This window comes from Corvus cornix, chromosome 5, assembly GCF_000738735.6.
Source record: "Corvus cornix cornix isolate S_Up_H32 chromosome 5, ASM73873v5, whole genome shotgun sequence".
Taxonomy (NCBI): Eukaryota; Metazoa; Chordata; class Aves; order Passeriformes; family Corvidae; genus Corvus; species Corvus cornix.
The window spans coordinates 48,728,946-48,748,576 of record NC_046335.1 but is presented as its reverse complement, the minus strand read 5'-3'; the positions used below and the strand labels follow the sequence as shown (position 1 = coordinate 48,748,576).

Here is a 19,631-nt window from a genome sequence, read left to right as displayed (position 1 = left end):
TAAAAATGACTCCCTGCTGAAATGAATTGTGATTTCAGCAGAGCAGTTGTGGCAATTTAGGAACAGCTCTACTTTAAACTCATGTGCCTGGACTCAGGGTGCCCTGGAAAAGGAAACTGGGTAGATTTGACTGTGCACTGTGGTTCCAGCTTTCACCAAGGCAGGATCTAAACCTTGTTGCTTTGTGAAGACACTGGTGTATTCATCCTGAAATGTTTTTCTGCTTCTGGTGAAATGCTGTACCTACCTTGCATTTGATAAAGAAATAAATGGTAACTACCAGTCTGTCTCTCCTTGGCAAAAGCTCCATTTGTAATTACTGTTTTATTTGCTTTGATGAAGATGCCTGGGCTTGTTAAGTCCTGCAGTGTTTGACTGAGCTGAGTGGTGGGATCAAGGAGAGTTGCTGTGAAATTTTTTTCTGCTTTGGTAAAAGTCAGCTCAGTGCACAGAGTTGGTGAGACGCCAGAGAGATGTGTTTTTCTGAAGCCTAAACTCTGTTTTGTGTGAATGTCATGTAAGGACTGTGAGATGAGTTCAAGGAAGAAGAGGGGAGCTCATTTCTCATAATGGAAATCCTTGCAAAGAATTTGTTTAAGACCAGGACAGGTAAGGGGAGTGGTATTCTTCAACTGAGTGTTCCGAGTGAGGGCTGGAATAGAGTGGATGTTGAATGAGTGTTAGAGACTGAATGTGTCCAACCTTGTACATGTGCATTTAGTCTTGCATGTTGCTTTCGATGTGGAGTTGTTAATTTTTTTTTTCAACTTAGAATTAAAAACAAAACAGCTGGGGGATGTTTTCCCCCTCGTGTGGGTGTTGTTTCCCTGGTCCTGGCTGCTCTGAGAGGCATTGTTCATTGCCAAGGTCTGAGTGTGGTTTAAGGTTAATAGTTAGGATTAGGGGTTAGGATTAAGGGTTGGGTTAGATTTAGTCAGGGTTAGGCTTAGAGTTAGGGTTCACAAAGCTTAATTATGTCTCTCCACACACCATAAGCTCATCTGCACTATTATCTTGCTGATTAAATTGCAGTGATCTGTTTTGTTTATAAGCAAAAAAAGTGATATGTAAGAGTTGAGAGGCAGTAATTGGAATTTTCCAGTGCTTTTTAAGCAGGGAACTGTAGCACTAAGCTTTCTCCGTCTTGAACTTTCTATTTTGTTAAAGGTAATGTATCTACATAGATATTTTTCCCTGTGAATGTTTTTTTAAATAGAAATTTTCCACTCATTGTCCATTAATATAATTTGGCACAAAGATAGGCTAATTGCATGGGCGGGCACAGTAGACAGAGATATAAATCTCTTCCAGTGACAGTGTCTTGAAATAGCAATCAGTTAAGATATCATCACTGCAGTGTTACATTGCAGATAGATTTTGCTGTCTTTCTGTGGGGGTAGAGTGTTGTATGGAACCCATACACGTGTTTGTGCAGATCCATGTGTTGCTATGTGTGTGGGTATGCACATGTGTGTTCTGTGTGTGCACTTGTGGATATTTAATGCTGTTGGATCCTTCTGTCACTGAACCATCAGGGTGTGGTGGATAGTACCATGTAAAGATCTGAGCAAAAAACAGCCTCTGTCTTTTTTAAATCCAGCTTCACCCATATTGTAACACTCTGCTGTTGGTGTCAGCTGTTTCCCACAGTGCTCAGGGGGGAGATGTGACCCTCCGAGGTCATGTTTAGCTATTCCAGGCCCATCTAACATCCCTGAAAATCCTGGGGTTGACCAGCTTTGAACTCAATATTTGAAGACAGATTTCAAGGGATTAAATGTACTCTTGGCTTGTTTTCTTTCTTGGTTTATTTTCACCAGCAGGTCCTCAGTTACCCACCTTCTTGCCTGTCCCCACAGGGAAGCACTTTGCTTGTCTCTCCTGTTGTCACACCCTAAACTGAGTAATGGCAGTCTGTCACCTCAGGCTCGCTGGAAAAGCTGTAAAATGCCAGACCAGAAGTGGCAGGCATGAGGTTTTGTGTTCTGCTTGTTGTGGTCACCTGCTGCTCAGTGCAGGGACCTGCAGAGAAAGGACATTTGTGTGGCTGTTCCTCTTCTGCCATGTTCCAGCTGTGGAATCATAGCTCACAATCTGTTTTTGTCTGGTTTTCCATTACTGGTGTATTCACTCTGTTTAATACAAGCAAAAATACTCCAGAAGCAAACCTGGCTCTGACATGTTAGTCCTGGCTCCCTGTCCTCTTGTGCTGTTCTCTTCTTGCCCGTGTTGCCATTGGGCCACCAATGGGACAAGTCTGGAGACTCAGCATCAGGGAATCTCTGAGTCACTGATGACACAGCTGCAGAAATTGATTTTCTTGGCCGAAGAGACTAAAACAGGCATGGTTTTAGAGAAAAAAAAAATCCTTTGGTAGCCACATTACGTTGCCATTTAAAAAATGGCATGTTCTGTCAGAAACGCTGCTTCCAACCTTTCTTCCTTGCTTTGGATTTAGAAACACGCTCTTTGACGTGGAGAGCAGACTTGGGGCCATAGGTCCTTCCTTTGGGTGTCTACCCCTTCAAGGGAAAGGCTATTTTCTAAATCCAGGACTCAAGTCTGAGTGTCTTTATCAGAGTTAGCTGCTACATGTCCTCCTGTGCCTCCAGTGCATACAGCACCCCTCCTGGGTGGAGTGCAGGCACTGGCTGTTCTCTTGGGCTGCGACTCATTCCCTCCTTGCTGTGCAGCTGCTCTGCTTAACCACGGCAGCACAGTTTAAACCAGAAGCCAATGCAACACATGATACCCAGCTATCTGTAGCATGACATGGTGTGTTAGCACTTCAAAGGCAGCCCAGAGCCTCGTGGTTGTCCTCTCAAACAGACCCTGCTGCCTGCTAAACATAAAAAGACATCGTGTAAATAGCCTCACTTGCATCAAAATCAGGTCACCAGCTGCAGATCTGGCTCCACATGTCTGGTGCGTTCTTTACCAGCAGAGATAATGGTATTTAAAGTGACTTTTACTGAGGTTTTTGACTCTCTGTTGTATTTTACTGCATCTGGCTCCATTACTGGCTTTCTTACCATTCCCATAACATCTTTTTCTTTTTGGGAGCTGTTGTAAATGCAGAACCTTGTCGAGCTGAAAGCATTAAAGCCAAGGGGTTCATGAAGAGCAGAACAGGCTGTTTCTGACTCTAGTTGCTTATAGCTGGATTCAAAGGAAGCTGACACATCAGTCACCTCATATCCAGTCCCATGGTTCTACCTTAATTTTAAGCTAGAGTACACAATGTTTGTCCATGTAAAAGGCCATAATGAAAACAAAGGTGTTGGAAGAAATCAGGTAATTTACTTTTTATGGGTGTTCCTTCCTTCCTGGTTTATTGAAACACCTCCAGACAATAAACTCATCTTTAAGTAGTTACAGCTAATGTAATTAATGTAAATTAAGCCTAATGAGCAGTTTAACATAAGTGCCCCACACATTCAATTTATGAGCACAGACTGCTGAAAAAAATGACCATTGAACAAGTTACTGGCATAGTCTGAAGTATGTGGGTCTTACTGTATAAAGTAGTATTAAAGTCATGTTAGGAGGCATCAGAATTTCTTCAGACATCCAAATTCTCTGACACAAAAGCACAAGCTTTTGAACATTTTGAAAGCTGAGTTTTTGAAAGTTTGGATAAATTTGCCTTTTGCTGGAATTTTAAAAATCTGAATAACTCTTACCAAGAAAAGCCTTTTTTGTGCCACTTCATCCTCAGTGGCCGTGTTTCTTTTCAGAAGTTGTCTGTCATGTGCTAATATAAAGAAGTACTTACAACAAAACATGTTGGCACCAAGCACTAAGTGTGAGTATGAAAATGTGTGAATCTGAAAATGGACCAGAGCTGTGGTTACAGTTACAATTTTTGCAGATGAGTGATTTGATTTGGAAAAAAATCCTTCCAAAGCTGGGGTGACATGCTGGTTCATGGAAGTAGGCTGTCACTGCTTAGAGGGCAAGTTCATGATTTAACAAACAGCACTTTTTCATTTTCCCTTTTTAATCGCAGAAGTCAGTCAGAGTTCTTCTCCTGCAAGTTGGGCCACGAGGAAGAACAACTTCCTCTTCATCCTTTTTCTCACTGTATGTATGAAACTAAGGGGTGATTTTTTTCCGACCAGTTTTAGTAACTAAAGTCACAACAAACCATTCAGGATTGCACATAATAATGATGGCTCAGTTTGTTTAGAAAGTTTACTTTGCCCTGTAGCAGCCAGCACATGTTTCACCACATGGAGTTTTTCAGTCTCTTGCGCTCTGTAGCTGCTGGGAGCAGAGGACACTTGGGTGGGTGAGGAGCACTGCTGTCCTGCCTTCCCTCTGTGCTGGGAGCAGTGGACTCCAGGACTGGTCCCAGCAGCCTTTGTCCTGATTTTCAACAGACAGAGCACCCAGTTTGCCTGGTGCACTGACCTGTTTGCCCATGGCTTCCTGAACTCACTCAGCCATGGCCTTTTTCCTCCAGTTCTCAACTGGGCAGCTCTTGAGGCTGCCAGTCCTCCTTGTCTCTGTCCTGGCAGCAGCAAAACAAACTCTCTCCTGTTCTTCTCCTCTGCACATTTGCAGTCTGCCTTCAAGAAAAAGACTTCTCCTTGCAGCTTTTGTTTATTAAACTGAGGAAAAGAGCAACGCCCCAGACCCAAAGCCCTGACATTTCCTGGCAGCATGGCAGTGATTCAGGCCTACTGTCGGCAGGCACAAATCCTGTCACCTCCTCACCATGTCATTTGGGAATATCATTACAATAGTGCACGTTTCACACAGCAGTATTTCCTCAGTGTCCTGGCCCTGGAAAACCTCCTGTTACTGGATACTCACCAAATTGTTAATGGAAAGTTTGGAAGCAGATGTGGCAAGATTTGTAAATACATATTAGCTATCTTGCTTCTTCCTGGATGATGGGACCTCATCACAGATTTGGAGAAAGGCTTACATTTTCCCTTAGCTAGGGCTCATAGCGCAGACCTACTCGTACTTTCAAGCAGGCTTATTTCTCATAGCTGTGTTCCCAGAAACAGGCACAGAGAATGTAACAGAAGTATTCCCAAGATTAACCTGTTAGCCAGAAACATCCTGAGAAGAGTAATCTGCCTAGAGGGATGGGTGCTGAACATATTCTTGCTGCTACTATTAGGCTATTAAGTCCCCCTCTTCCTGCCATTTGAGACTTCTTTATTAGTTTCTAACAGCTTTTATTTTCTCATATGTTTCTGCCTGGCTTTTGTTGCACATCTCTTTGACTCCTGGGAACCTGATTTCTTTGAACTGCAAGAGAAATTGGCTGTAATTAACTCCCTTTTTTTTTTTTTTAATAAAAAAAAAAAGGTGTCTTCAAGTGTCTCTATGTAAATCTCCACAATGGTACCTCTTTAATCTGATCCTGTAATGCCTTGCATTTTTTTTTATTTTTCTACCTTGTTCCTACAGTATTTTACTGCTCAGATACAGTGGAGCCCCTGTGAAGGCAGGAAAATACAGCTCCTCTGAAAATCAGCTCTGTAGTGACACAGCATCACATTTGTTGATGGTGGTGGTGGCAGGGAAGTTCTGTGTTGGTTAATAGATGTGTTAATGCTATAAATTGGCCAGGTCTTGAATGTGTGTTCTCTCAGGGGACTGCCAGCACAGAAGAGCCTGCAGTCCCATTTTCAGACCAGGCTATGGGATCAGTGCTGAATCTATTTTTCTTCAGGAATGAAAGTGCTGTGATTTAAAAAGGTTGCTTTCTTTGCATGAGCTGGGTTGCTGTCAGTGGCAGTACTGCCAGGGAAAGGCAGCATCCTGTCAAAGCTGTGCTTTGCATAAAGCAGCAAGAATGCCTCAGTATGGTCAGTAACCCTCTTCCTATGGCCCTGTTAGTTTGCAGACAAAAAAGAATGATTTAGGCAAAAGATGCTCTTTAGCAAGTAGGACTGGTACAAGTTTATTTGTTTTTGATGGCCTCTGTTTTATACCTGTGGTTTTCTTAATATATCTGAATGTTAAATAAAAACCATAGCAGCGATTTTAAATATAAAAATTTAGAGGCTTGAGATGAGTGGAATTAAGGAAGAGGCAGGAGATTGGTTTGGCTGCTGTATTGGTAAAGCCACTGGCACAACCTATAGAATTGGTTAAACCATAGAAATAAGCATGTCTTTCTGAAAAATTGAAATGTTAGCTTCTATACTTTAAAAAAAATTACTGTGTGGCAGGATAGGGAGCTGGTTAAGACTTGGCCCTGTTCACAGAGCATCTTGGAAGCAGTTAAAAAAAAAACAGATGAATTATTCTATTTGCTTAAAAAATAGGTTTAGTTTGTAAATAGCATGAGAAGGTGCAGGAAGAAGGATGTTGTAGGACTGTTTGAGAACAGTCTTATAGCAATTTAGAACTGAAAGGTTTTTCTTTATCAAAATTCTGGATATAAAATGGTTTCATCTGGTGCTTAGTAGAAATGAAGGGCTTGCCTGTGTCATTCCAAAATGTGCAGTTATGGAAATGAGCAGTTAATGGGGAATCTGAAAGTGGTGAGAAAGCATGGCCAGGTGTATATCAGAAAGCAATTCTTCTTCCGTCTCCTCCTCATTTTGCTTGATGGAAAAGCAACACTGTACAGCCTTTTCTATCACTCTGCAATCACAAAAAAATTAAAAGCCCAAATCTCTTTCATGTCAATGATGTTTCAAGAGGATTCCAGGTCTAAAAGGAGAAAGAAAAACAAGTTGTTTTGCATTTATTTTCTTTGTTTTGTGGGGTTTTTTTAGAGCTAGAAATACACTGTGAAGATTGTACAATCAGGGAAAGGCCTGGGAGCTTCAGCTGTACTAAGCTCTCCGGGCCAGAACCACTGGAGAAGGCCTCATGGCATCTCCACACTGGGATGGCCAAAGGCTCCTGGGGCTGGAGGGCTGAGCAGGGTCATAGGGAGTCTTCCTCAGCAATGCCTGTGTCCTGCTGCCTGGCCAGAAGGGGGTTAAGGGCTGCTCACCTGCTCCATGATTCAGACAGATTCCAAGGAAGAAGGTGTGCCTTTTTGTGCAGGAAATCAGAAGACACAAAGGGAGATGCCTTTGCTACTTCAGCTGTAGGAAGAAGCTGTATTTTGTGTTACTTGGGCATTGTCTTTGACTGAGTAAGAAATGCCCAGAGGAAAAGGGCCAGTGAAGACTTTGTGGTGGGAATATACTGAGATTTCCTAGATTTTCCTAGACAGGTTAACAAGCTTTTCCAAATTTACAGTCTTTGGAAGCAGCTTTGCTGCTGGACCATGAGTTCCTGCATGGGAGTTGAACCTACTTGCATAATCCATGTCCCAGCTCAGTTGTTTTCTAGTTATGAATTGATCAGGTCATTGATTTATTGCAAGCATCAGAATTTGGAAGTATTTTAAGTGGGACAGTCTGTTCTAAGGACTGGTTTTGCGTTGTTAATTTAGTAATACAAAACTGCATGTGCTGCTTGGCCTTTCTCTAACAGCATTTAATAGTGCTCTTTCTGACTGTTGCATTCTTTTTTGAAGATCAAAAGTGTTTTGCCTGCTTTTAAAGAAAGCAACCAATTCAGCCAAACTTATAGAGAAAGTCACCTGGTATAAGCTTGGGGACCCAGACATGCTTTTCCATTTACAGGAAGGATGCTGTTACTTGGCAGAAATGGAGCATAAACAAAGAAAGAAACAGTGAGAATGTGATTACCAGGCACATGGAAAATAACTTCCAGGCAAGTCCCTTTAAGATCAAGAAGTGTTAAGACTGATCCTGTCCACACTGACCCCAGGCAGGTCACCACTGACCCAAGTCCAGCCAAGGGTACGAGCTGGCAAGAGGGCAAACACATACCAGTTTGCATAAATTAGTCCTGTTATGGCATTCATCCTGAGCTAGGCTGTGTAAGGAAGAGGTAGGACATCTTGGAAGCAGTTATAATAGCTTCCTTCTGGGAAGAAATTTGATGGTTTGCCATTGTTTTTCTGTGGCTGAGATGGCAGAGGTAGATGTGCCATTGTTCACAAATGATGCTGTGACAGTTCCCTGCTCTGGATTGTTGTGCCTTGCTTGGAGCCAGTGACTCTCATGGCTGCCAAGGGCAGACCATAGTCTAAAACTGTTTGTGAGGAGCCACCCAGTTGCTGTGATATTTAGTGGTTCAATACAGAGAAGGGGTTGCTCCCTCTTCATGGACCCGTTCAAAAGTTCTCCACCCTCTTTAAGAGGCAGTGAAAATGGTGAAGCTGTGAACCAAGGGAAACCAAGGGCTGCAGAGAGCATCAAATCTTTTTTCTGGACAAAACTGTTCCTAGCACCTCCTTGTCTCATGTGCCCTGAAAAATCCCCTCTGTTTTTACAACTAGGATGGCCTCAGGGTGTCCTTCTCAGACAGAAGCTGTGCATCTAACCCCTCATCTCAGTGGAGACCTCGGACCCTTTGCAGTGCTAGTTGCTTGTGAGCCCTTCTCTTCAAATTCATCCCAGTTTTTATTTTTGGTTCATAATACCCCACCCCAGAGGGCTTCTTTAAAAACTGTCTGAAAGCGAGAGAAACACTCTTGCAGTGAAGAGTCCCTGAGATTCTGGGACAGGCAGTAAAAAAATTTTACTTTCCACTCTTTCTTTTAATTACTTTCAGAATTTACTGCAGGGTTCCTCTGCCCTCTTAAATGAGGCTGGATATTTTTTGGGTTCTGTACATTCTGCATGGATCCTCTCCTGCTTAGTAACTCCAGTTTCTTTGGGGGCCCTGGTTCTCCCAGCCCCTCGTGGGAGAGGGGCTGTGGACCCCTGGCCTTGGCATCACTCCTTGCCGGACGCCTCACTGGGATTTATCACTTCCTCCAAGGTGGCGGCTTTAGAATCCCGGCAGTGTTTGTGCTGCCTGACACATGAGCATTGCCTCCCATGAGGATTTCATTAGTTTCCTGCTGCTGCAGTGTCTCTGATAGCTGAAGTATCTGATCCAATAAAAGTTCATGTCTCAGCAGATGCTGCGGCTTCAGCAAACAATGGTCTGTCAAGTGTAGAAGGTGGTGTTTGTGCATACATTTTAATTCTTATTTGCACAGTACTTTTAAGGTGTAAAATACCTCAGAAATGCTGGCTTCTCATTGTAACTATTATCACTGTGGTCTTAATTTATTCATGAGAAATTAGTGCAAAAAGTGAGAGTTCTTCTGAAGTTCTTTAGTCACACCATGCCGGGTGTCTTGGAGGAATCTGGTCTGACACAAGTCTGCTCCAACACCCCAGTGCACACAGCAAGAGGAGTTGGAAACCATGTTTTAGTTAGAGAACTGTGGCTGAATTGTTATCATGGAAACATGTTGGAATGAGTGACCCAACTGGAACACTGCAATTGAGGGCTACAAGCTTTTCAGAAGAGATAGACTGGGAAGGGGCAGGAGCATTGCACTTTCGGTTAAGGAATGGATGGATTGTGAAGGGCTGCCTCTGGGAAACACCCACGAGCAGGTTGAGCTTGTGGGTAAAAGTCAAGGACCACACCAGCAAAAGACACCTCATGGGTGGGGTCTACTACAGGTGTCTGGCCAGGGGAAGCCCGTTGACAGGGCCTCTTGCCTCAGCTACAGGAAGCATCGCACTCACAAACTCTCATCCTGATGGGGGATTTCAACCATCCAGCTATCTGCTGGGAAAGCAATACAGAGCTGGCTGTAAGCAATCCAGGAGATTCCTGGAGTGCATCAAGGGTAAATTTCAGATCCAAGTATTAGACAAACCAATGAGGGAAGGAGCATTAGTGGACCTGCTGCTCACCAACACAAATGAGCCCATACAGGGGTTAAGATTGGAGGCAGCCTGGGCTGTAGTGGTGACCATGCCCTGGCTGAGTTTGTGATCTCAAGAAACATGGGTGTGGCAAAGAGCAAAGTCAGGACCCTGAACTTTAGAACAGTGAACTTCCAGCTGTTTAAAGAATTAGTGGATAAGATTCCATGGGAAACTGTCCTTGACTGACCAGAGCTGGCAACTCTTTAAGGCCACTTTTCTTAGAGCACATGACCTCTCCCTTCCAGTGTGTAAGAAATCAAGTAAGGCAGGCCAGAAACCAGCATGGCTGAGCAGGAACCTTCCTCTCAAGCTGATGACCAAGAAGAAAATGCACAGCTAAGTGGAAGCAGGGTCCGATAACTGGGGAATGTACAGGGATACCGTTTGGATGTGTTGGGATGGGATCAGGAAAGGTAAAGCACAGATGAAATGGGACTTGGCAAGGGATGTGAAGAATAACTGTAAGGGATTCTTTAAGTACCGTGGTCAGAAAAGAAGGGCCAGAGAGTGTACCATCCCCCCACCCCCTCCAATAAAGGAGAAGGGAGAGTTGGTGTCAAGGGAGGGGATCCTGCCCATCTTCTCTCATGAGACCCCACCTGGAGTGCTGCATCCAGCTCTGGGGTCCTCAGCACAAGAAGGAGGTGGGTCTGCTGGAATGAGACCAAAGGAGAGCCATAATCATGGTCAGAGGAATGGAGCACCTCTCCTATGAGGACAGGCTGAGACAGCTGGAGTTGTTTAGCCTGGAGAAGAGAAGGCTCCAGGGAGACTTCATTGTGATCTTCCAGTACTTAAATGGGGTTATAAAAGAGAGGGAGAGCAACATTTTACATGGGCAGACAGTGATGGGACAAGGGAGAATTGTTTTAAACTGAAAGAGGAGAGACTTAGATTAGGCATTAGAAAGAAATTCTTCACTGCGAGGGTGATAAGGCACAGGTTTCCCAGAGAAGTTGTGGATGTCCCATCCTTGGCAGTGCTCAAGGCCAGGCTGGATGGGGCTCTGGTTAACCTGGCCTAGTGGAAGTTCTATCTGTGGGTTTGGAACGAGATGATCTTTAACGTCACTTCCAACCCAAGCCATTGTATGGTTCTGATTCTATGAAGTCGGTGTAAAACTGTGTACAAAAAGACACTGACTGATACACTGCAGTGGGTGACACCAGCAGATAAAGATATTTTTGCAAAACTCTTCCTTTACTGTGATGAGGGCCAGGGAAGAGCACATCCTGGAGAGAGCAACAGCAAAACAAATAGCCTTGTGATCGAGCTCTGTCTGAGGTGTGTGTTCTGTGTTTATCTCTTAATTTAGCAGTATTGGGAAAACCCACAAAGGAAAAAATGTGGATATTTTCCAGATGCAGAGTGATTCAGGGCTGTAATTAGAAATGCTTGCCTACTGAAATATGTGTACAATTGCCACGGGATACTGTAACTAGCAACATCCATTGGATTGCTTTTAAAGCCAAAGCAGTAATACTGTCCTAGTGTACCTGAAATCTGCACCAGTGCTTGGCAAACCTGCCACTGCATGGCAGGTTTAGGTTCTGTACAGCTTAGGAAATGATGCTTTTACTGCTCAGCTGCATCAGCTGAGAAATCTTTGTCAAACTCGTTTGTATCTGAGTCCCGTGCAGAGTGCACTGAGTGATTCCACTCTTACAAGGATTTACTTTATTCCTTTCAGTTTAATTACAGAAAAGAGTGAACTGGGAGGGTTTTGTTTGCTTCGATTTGGTTTTCTTTACTTTTGATTGCACAGGGATTCTGTGTGCTAAGAAGCCACTAAAAAGAAACAGAATGAGAGTGAGTGAGAGATTATGTGCGATAGGAATAGAGCCTGTCACAGAGGTGCAGATTGTTTATTGCTGCCGTGCTTTGAGAAGTGACAGCAACTGGCTGTAATTCTCCCGGTGCTGCCCAGCTGCTTTGATCAGCAGCGAAACTGTTAACAGTGCCTGACAATTAATTATTGTCGATGGGCATTGCAGTTTGAACTTCCCCTGCCAAACAGTAACAGATCACACCCGTCAGGGCTATTGTCTAAGGCTTTCTTTGGACATATCACTGGGTTGAATCACGTTGTGCTTCTTCTCAGGATTTTCTTCCTCAGCCACCGTGGTTAGAGAGTCGCCCTGGTTTTCTGAGCGAGAGCTGGGATCGCAGACAGGGTGCTGGCAGCGCGTGGGAGATGTGTTTGAGTGCCATGTGCCCCTGGAGCAGAGGCTGTGCGTGCGGGTGTCTTCTCTGCGTCCTGTGCTGATCTGCAGCTTGGAGCAGAGTAGCATCCAGGCGGGGATCAGAAAGCCCTCTGTGCATGTAGCAGGCGGTGAGGAGCTGGGGAAGGGCTGGGGGCTCTGAATGCAGGTGTCGCGTGGGAGAGAAGAGTGATTGCCGTCTGAGGCAGCGAGCATTGCGGTGAGTGTCCTTTTCCCCTTCCCCAAGACTGATCCCAACCTTCCTACTTTCTTGTAACTCTCTAAAATCCTCCCTTTGTGTAGGCTCTTTCTTTATGCCTTTCAGTTTCCCCCTTTTTTTTTTTACCTGACCTCCTCTTCTCCCCTCATCTCTTACTCCCCTCCTTTCAGTTTCCTCTTCTTTGTTTCCATCTCCCTGCCTCTGAGGCTGGACATGGTCTTATGCAATTGCAGTGGGCTCTCTGAACATTAGTAGCCTTATGCTTTGGGAACCTTTGACTGGCAGGAATTCTATCTAATGGACTTAAAAGTATCTGAACACCCTATTTGCATTTCTGCCTGTCTGCTCAAAACCACACCGGCACTCAGCTAGCTCCCTTGAGGCTTGAATTCTGATAGCAGCAGCTGTGGCAGTGGCATCCTGCAATTTGCTTCATCAGTTGACATTTTAAGGAATTTGGACTGATGTAACAAGGTTGGCCATTTTACTGCCCTCAGCTGCTAAATAAGTTGGGTATCTCCTCACCTACCTAAAAGGTTGGTATAACTGGTTTTGTTAGTGAGAGCCCACATGAAAGTGTGCCCCTTCCATATGTTTTTGTTGCTGTTGTTATTATTGTTATCCAGCAGTCTGTATTGATTTGCGGTATATTTTATTCAGCTAAACCCATGATCAGCCCAATTCTGCTCTGTGTCTAAATTGCTTGTAGAATTAGGAGTTTTAGCAGTGTTTTCGAGATCAGGAGCAAATTCTTTTCAAAATTAGGTCTTCCCTATGTAAACAACTTGTACTACCTTTTAACTGCTGTTCTGTAATATTGATACAACCCTCCCCTAGTGCGAATTCAGCTATGCCAGTATGAACATGCTTATACCAGTGTGGCTTGTTCCCCTGTGGGAAAGAAGAACCAGCTCTTCCAGTATAAAGCACTTTTATTTGGCTCTGGTTACATCCATGCTTTTGTTGTATCATCAGAAATACACCAGCAAATAATACTTGTAATTTAACATGGGTCAACTGGTGCAAAATCATGTATAGAACAAGTCTTGGTCTGCAGACTGCCTCAATAACTCTTTTGACAAGCAAGTGTTGAATATGCTGTGTATTTATAATCTTGTCTTTGTGACCAGAGGTACAGTGGAAAGGCTTGGTGTTACTGTCATTATGTTAAATATTAAGTATTATTCACAGTTAAGAAACTAAGAACTGGCCAGTGTGTTGGCTATAAAGTCATGACTGTGAGTCATGTGAGTCGTGGTTGTTGTTTATTTATAAATAAAGTACCCAAGATTTTATTCACTTCCAAACTGATTACTGACCATTGCTTTTATTTGCAGCCAATTGGCAATGTAGTGGCAGAGATGTAAATTCCAGTAATGCTTACTTGGATGTGCCTTTGAGCTGTCAGGGAAATAGACAGGTATTTTAGCAATGTCACAAAAATGGGTCCTGAAAATCCACTTGCACTGGGGAAATGCCTGGTGGGTGTGAAACACCTGTGGTCATCAACCTCAGTCATCAATAGGGCAAGGCAGTGTAGAGACCAACAGTACATAGTGAAACTTTGAAAAATTCCAATCAGACACTATAATCCTAAACATCATGGCTTATTGGTGGGGTTAATCTAGATGACCAGGACCTATCTTGTAGCAAGAAATGTGTAGGGAAGACTCTTGGTGTTTGCAGGCAAAGGAGAAATACATTTGCTATCAAAATCACTTTATATTCAGAGCTTTTTGGGAAGGCAGTACTACTGATAGACTAGGCTCTTCTGGGGAAGAACTGTCTTAATTGCACATGCCTGATGACAGATGTCTGGAAACATGGGACCTAACTAAAGCTTTTAGGTTCTCTTCTACCAGAAAAAGTAAGTGGGATCCTTTTCTTCTGCAAGGTAAGAGGTTATTTTAAGTTATTTCAAGGTGATAGTAACGTGAAGGAGTTTATGGAGGGGGGAGAAGCTGGTGCCATTAGGAAACTGCAAAGCTCTGTTAGAAGGAACGTGCTTTGTTGTGCTGCTTGTTGGCACAGTTACCGTGTCAGGTTGTTGAGGGAAGTAAATTTTCACAGAACCTAATAGTTTCCTCCTATGAGTAAGTGTCACCTCTGTCTCATTTAATTCCCACCTTTGCTTGTGGTGAGTGCCATTTCCATGCTGCATTTCTCAACTTCATTACCTCCAGACTGAGCACTGCCTGGGGAACAGCTTTCCAAACTGCAAGCAGCTTGTTTTGCAGAGCAAGGTGCAAATTTTCTCTGCTGTTTTTTCCCTGAGTTCTGTGACTCCCCACGACTGCAGTGATGGTGGCAGAGGTGACTCCTGTGAGCAGGCTGGGTCTCTGCCTGCAGGCTGGGGCTGCAGCTGGGTGGTGCTGGGGCTGCTGGGGTGGCACAGGCAGGCAGCAGTTGGTAAAACTGGTGTGTGGTCGTCAAGAGCAAGCAGCTGACCGTGAACAAATCTGCAGCTGGGTTGTAACCCAGCCTGGTGTCCAGCTTGCCCTGGTCTTTGCTGCCTCTTTCTAGGAGGAAAGTGATCTGTGGGAGTCCTTTTGCTGGGTTACATCACTTCTTTCCCTGAGCTGACTCATGGGTTTTGTCTGTTCTGTTTGCATCGGGTGGGAACTGAAGCTGTCAACAGCTGATCTTTCACCTTAAAGAGTCCAGCAACATTGGCAGTCCTGGAAGGAGAGGCAAAGACATCAGACAGGTCCTTGCCTGCATCTCTTGGCAGCATGGTTTGCAGTCAGGACAGTTCATGTGAGATTGACAGACAGAGGCAGTCCCAGCTTGGCCCCACTCCCACAGGAGTCTGCAGAATAGACTGGTGAGCAGTTTTGAAAAGCTCCTTTTTATCTGTCTCCTCGCCTTCACTTTTAACCAGATAGGAAATTGTTCATTATAAAAGGCCCAGTTGTACTTACAGCAGTCTCATCACCCATGTCTGAGGTGATGCTGCACAGGAGAGAAGCTGTTAATATCTGTGTTTATACATTTCTCTATAGATGAGGAGATGACTGCAGTGGAAGATTAGTTTTGCTGTGAAAGGCACTGAATGAGCCGACCTGATCGAGGGGAAGACATTAAAATGTTACGCTCTTTAGTTTTCTCTGCTTCACTCAGACATTAGCTGCTGTGGTCTGTTGCTGTTTAGCAAATATGTTTGGGTCCAAGTGCTGCTTGAGATGATAGAAGCCCAACATGCTTTTTGAGGCAGAGGCAATTATTTGTTATGTGTTTGTACAGCTCCTAACACTTTGGATTGCTGTGCCTCCTGATTGCTAATGGCTGAGCAATAGTGTTTGTTAGAGCAGTTGGTAATAGCAGCCTGTGTTTCTGCCCTGTAGGGGAATTTGGTACATGTGCACAACCATGGATGTTAAAGATTTTGTACCTTTTAGAGGCACCACAAAGTCTGTACAGACCATCTAGCCTTCTGCCATTTTAAGTGCTTCCTTACTTCATTTCAGAGATATTTGTTTATTCTTTCCCCTGTTGCCCTCCCAAACTTTTCATATCTTTCCCATCTGGGCTCTTGCGTTTATAAACTCTTCTGTGTTTGGAGCTTGTAGGCAGCAACCACTTTGAAGCCTGCTTTTCTAACACAGACCAAATCCAGGGAAGCCAGGAAGCACCATGGGCTCTTGCCTCTGTTCTACGAGCTGGATGCTCAGCCCTGCACTCCCCGCTGTCAGTTAGCATCACCCTGCTAAGGAGGCCACAGAACTTCCCTGATTTACACAGCCTGGGGATCTGACAGAGTACAGGTATTTTCATTCATTTTGGTTTGTTTGTCTTGAGAAGTCACAGTGTGGCAGCTCCAGCTCCTGTTGTGTGAGACTCACATTACTGAAGCCTATCACTTTTTTCCTGGTGTGGAGAAGAAGAGCTGGTCAGCCCTGAGAGGGCCTGGAGTCCAGCCTCATAAAAACTGTCACCTTTTAGCCCTTCTCTTTGTCACTTCCTTTCCATAGCAGAGAAAATGGAAGTGTTTCCTGCTACCTCCTGTCTCTCTGTGATAAATTGCTGTGTTCTGTATTGGAAAGCATTGTATAGCTACTCTTAGCACTGCGATAAAGAAAATGCTGTGAACTGGCTGTATTGTGTTTGGCTTCCTTTCAGACAAGGCCAGTCTGGACACTGAGGACCTGATCTTCCTTTTGGGCCAGACCTCAGCTCACATTTGTGTGGGAGGCAGGGATTTATGTTTGCTTAAAGCCACATTTGTTCTTTTGGCATGGAGCCATTGAAGGTCAGTGTGATCCATAAATCTATAGAAGCGGGGTCTGCAGGTGCCCCTTGTTCTCCATATCCTCCTTTGAGCTCTCTTCCCTGCCCCGTGGCAGTGCTGGAACTGGCATGGACATCCTTGCATTGGTGTTGTGCTGCATGGTTAGCTCTTCCCTTACCCTCCCCAGCTGGGAGCTCCCAGCTCTCCAGGCAGGGGTGGTTTTGATCCCCCCCTTGTATTTCCAGTTGCCCATGCTTGTAACCAGGAGGGTTTGTAGCTGAGCTATACTGTTGTTTCAGTTTGGATTTTTTTTTTTTTGCCTGGATCTTTCCATTCAGTGACAAAAAAAGCTGGTGTCAGTATAGGTTATCTTTAAAGTGATGAGAATAGCCCTATTCCTGAATTCCACAGCTTTTCAGATTTGTTGTCTTTTATCAAGAGCTGTATTGTTAGGTTTGCTCCCCACAGGCCTGGGAGTCCTGATTCTCCAGGGCTTTAGCTTATGGCTGATAACTCAGTTTCAGTCTTGCTTATGTCCAGCATGCTGCCCCTGGTAGTGGAACAATTATATGAGTAGCAGAGTAGTCACTGGCAAAAATACTGGGATAGTTTTAGTTGAACAGGTAAAAGGAGATGGGCAAAGACAAATACACTGTGAAATTTTTATGACGTGGGTGTGCTAATCCAGCTGTGTGCCTAAAATTCCCTCTGGCTGAATCAGAGGAAAGCCACAGTGCAAAGAGTTTTATCCTGTCTGCTTGTTTTCACTGTGTGAGGTAAACTGGGAGAGAAGGAGGGACTGAGGTAGGCACAGAAAGGTTTTCATCCTGAGAACTGAGGCTGAGAGTGGGTTTCATCGTGCATGCTCAATCAGCCTTTGCATGGTTTGAGTCCTTTGGGGTCATTTAACACAGCATAAATCCCACCCTACACGCTCCTTGTGAGTTGTCTAGTTTTCCTCCTCCTGCAGAGATTTTTAATTAAAAATTTAGGACCAAAATAACTGCAGTACCGTCTTACAACTATTGTTGAAGGAAGAGCTGAATGCTCTCATCTGAGAAATAGGGTGGGGTTTATGCAAAGATACTCAGTATATTAATTTCCTGTAGAATTTCAGGGAGACTGGCTATATCAGAGGAAGTATAGGTGGATTCTAAATTTAAACCACTGTACAACAGATCTTGGTATACTACAGTGCCCAAAAGTCTGAAAAGCTGAACAGGGGCATATAAGGATCTCTTCAAAAATAGATGTACTTCCTTAAAATTTATTTGGTCATGTTTATTCAGCCCTCCTTATGAAGGCCCCTGAGATTTACAGATCCTGTCTGAATCTGATAGGAGGAACAAGAAAGTAGAGGAGTGGAAAATTCAGCATGATTGGAGCCCCACAGAATGTGGTCATTTCTCCATTGTTTGCCTGTTCTTCAGAAGTAGGGGAGCTGTTTAGCTATAATTTAGTAGGCTTGGGGTCAGAGCCACTGGGTGGAAATATAGTTTGTTATAGAAGATGTCAAGCTAGAAATACACTTATAATCTAAAATTCTTTGGGATAATAGATGCTCATGGCATAATCTGGAAGTGAATCTTTGTGGTATTGAACAGCACTTGTTTTGTGTCTTGTAAGATGGTCTGTAAACATCCTTTCCTGCCATTACCTTTGCCTTACTGCTGTGTCAAAGTTCCCTTTGGGGTCCCAAGCCTGGGAATGGCTCAACAGACTTGAGGTAGAAATTGATTTTGGTTTACTTTGTTACAAGGGGGCAGTATTTCACAAACAAGGCAGTAATGTCAGAAGGACCCTATCAAGCATGAAAGCTGGTCTTCAAATTAGTTTGGTATTTCCTAGTAATTGTGTGGTGGGAATGTGGCCCCAAGGCGCAATCTTTTTAGACTTAATTGTATAAAGGCAGAGGTGGATATCATAGAAAGCCATCAGTGAGGCTTGTAGTCATCTGGGATTTTTAAAAATGTCATTAAAAGTAGAATCCTTCTGTTAAAAGGGAATATGATCTCATTATGTGATTTAGATAGCAGGATGAGGCTGTAATGATGCTCTTTAATATGGTATTTTCAAAGAAAAATATCAAGGCAAGAACTGACCTTGAAGATGTAGCCTGCTTGCAAATGATGTAACTGCACTCCTGTCCAAAGCAAAGTGTTCTTTTCATGGCTTTAAATCTCCAATAGCCTTAGCTAAAGCAGCTAAGTTACTGTCTTATTTATGGTTCTGTGTACCTGATACCATATCTCACTGCCCTGAGTTTATCCCAAATCCTGTCAGCCCCTGCAGGAGTGGAGATGGCAGGTTCCATGAGGGACTGGGCTTCCTCTTCCCAAAGCCTGTCATGGTGAATCCATCAGGGTGGCCCTTACCAGAGCCTGGGGTCTCTCACCCTGGAGGTAGCTCTAGAAGAAATGGGTTATTAGAAAGCTGTTCTCTTAGATATTCAGTTACAGTTAAAAAGGATTATGTGGGAGGTCATTGGAAGGTATTGCTAACAGCACACGTCGAAACTTCAGGGCATGAGGGGATGTGGGATAGTCATTCCCCAAGCAATATGAACTGTGTGAGTTATGGAGAATTACTGGAAAGCTCAATGTGTCAAAGGTGGATGTGGTTTACCGTTATGTAATTCATTAATACTGTTCATGGGACTCAGAGACTTGCTCCAGAAATGCCCAGGACTGGAGATGTTGTGTTCACAGTGGGCCTCAAATGAAAACTGCCACTGGTGTATGAGCTGTCGATATCAATAACCACAACAAAAAGGAAGCAGAGCACTTCAAGTCTGCTTTTGAGGTGGTGAGTTTTTAGTTATATGTCCAGTATTTTCATCTTTGGGCCTAATATTATTTATATTGAAATTAATAAGTGAGCGCTTATTTCCTTAACTAGTACAAAGCTTTCAACACTGTTTTTTAGTGCCTAACCTTTTGTACCATGTCTCTGTGCCTGAGCCTCATGCCCATGGATGTCAAAGGGAGTGTTGCCTTTTGGCGTGGATGTGCAGTGCCAAATCACTGTGTGCTGCCCAGGAGCTGTGCCCACACTTCCAGCACAAGCAGCAGGGATTCAAGGGTCATCTGTATTGCAAGTGAGGTGGCTTATATCTGGCTTATGAACAAGCTTGAGCAAGTAGCAGGCACCAGCATAGATTTCAGAATGAACTGGCCATGTGGTGCTCATTTGATTTCTCAGATATCATTTCTAGC

At 44.0% G+C, this 19,631-nt stretch overlaps 1 protein-coding gene across 9 annotated transcripts in view; it reads left to right on the top strand.

Annotated features, from left to right (window-relative positions):
• The window catches only part of OSBPL5 (oxysterol binding protein like 5), a 221,196-nt gene that overhangs the window by 92,058 nt on the left and 109,507 nt on the right, over positions 1–19,631 (top strand). The window contains exon 1 of one of the 9 annotated variants that reach the window (XM_010395052.4): positions 11,860–12,188. The exons of the other annotated variants lie outside the window; for them this stretch is intronic. The gene's annotated coding sequence lies outside the window, so the exon portion shown is untranslated. Of the gene's footprint in view, positions 1–11,859; positions 12,189–19,631 lie in introns of those variants that run through there. 9 annotated transcript variants of the gene reach the window in all.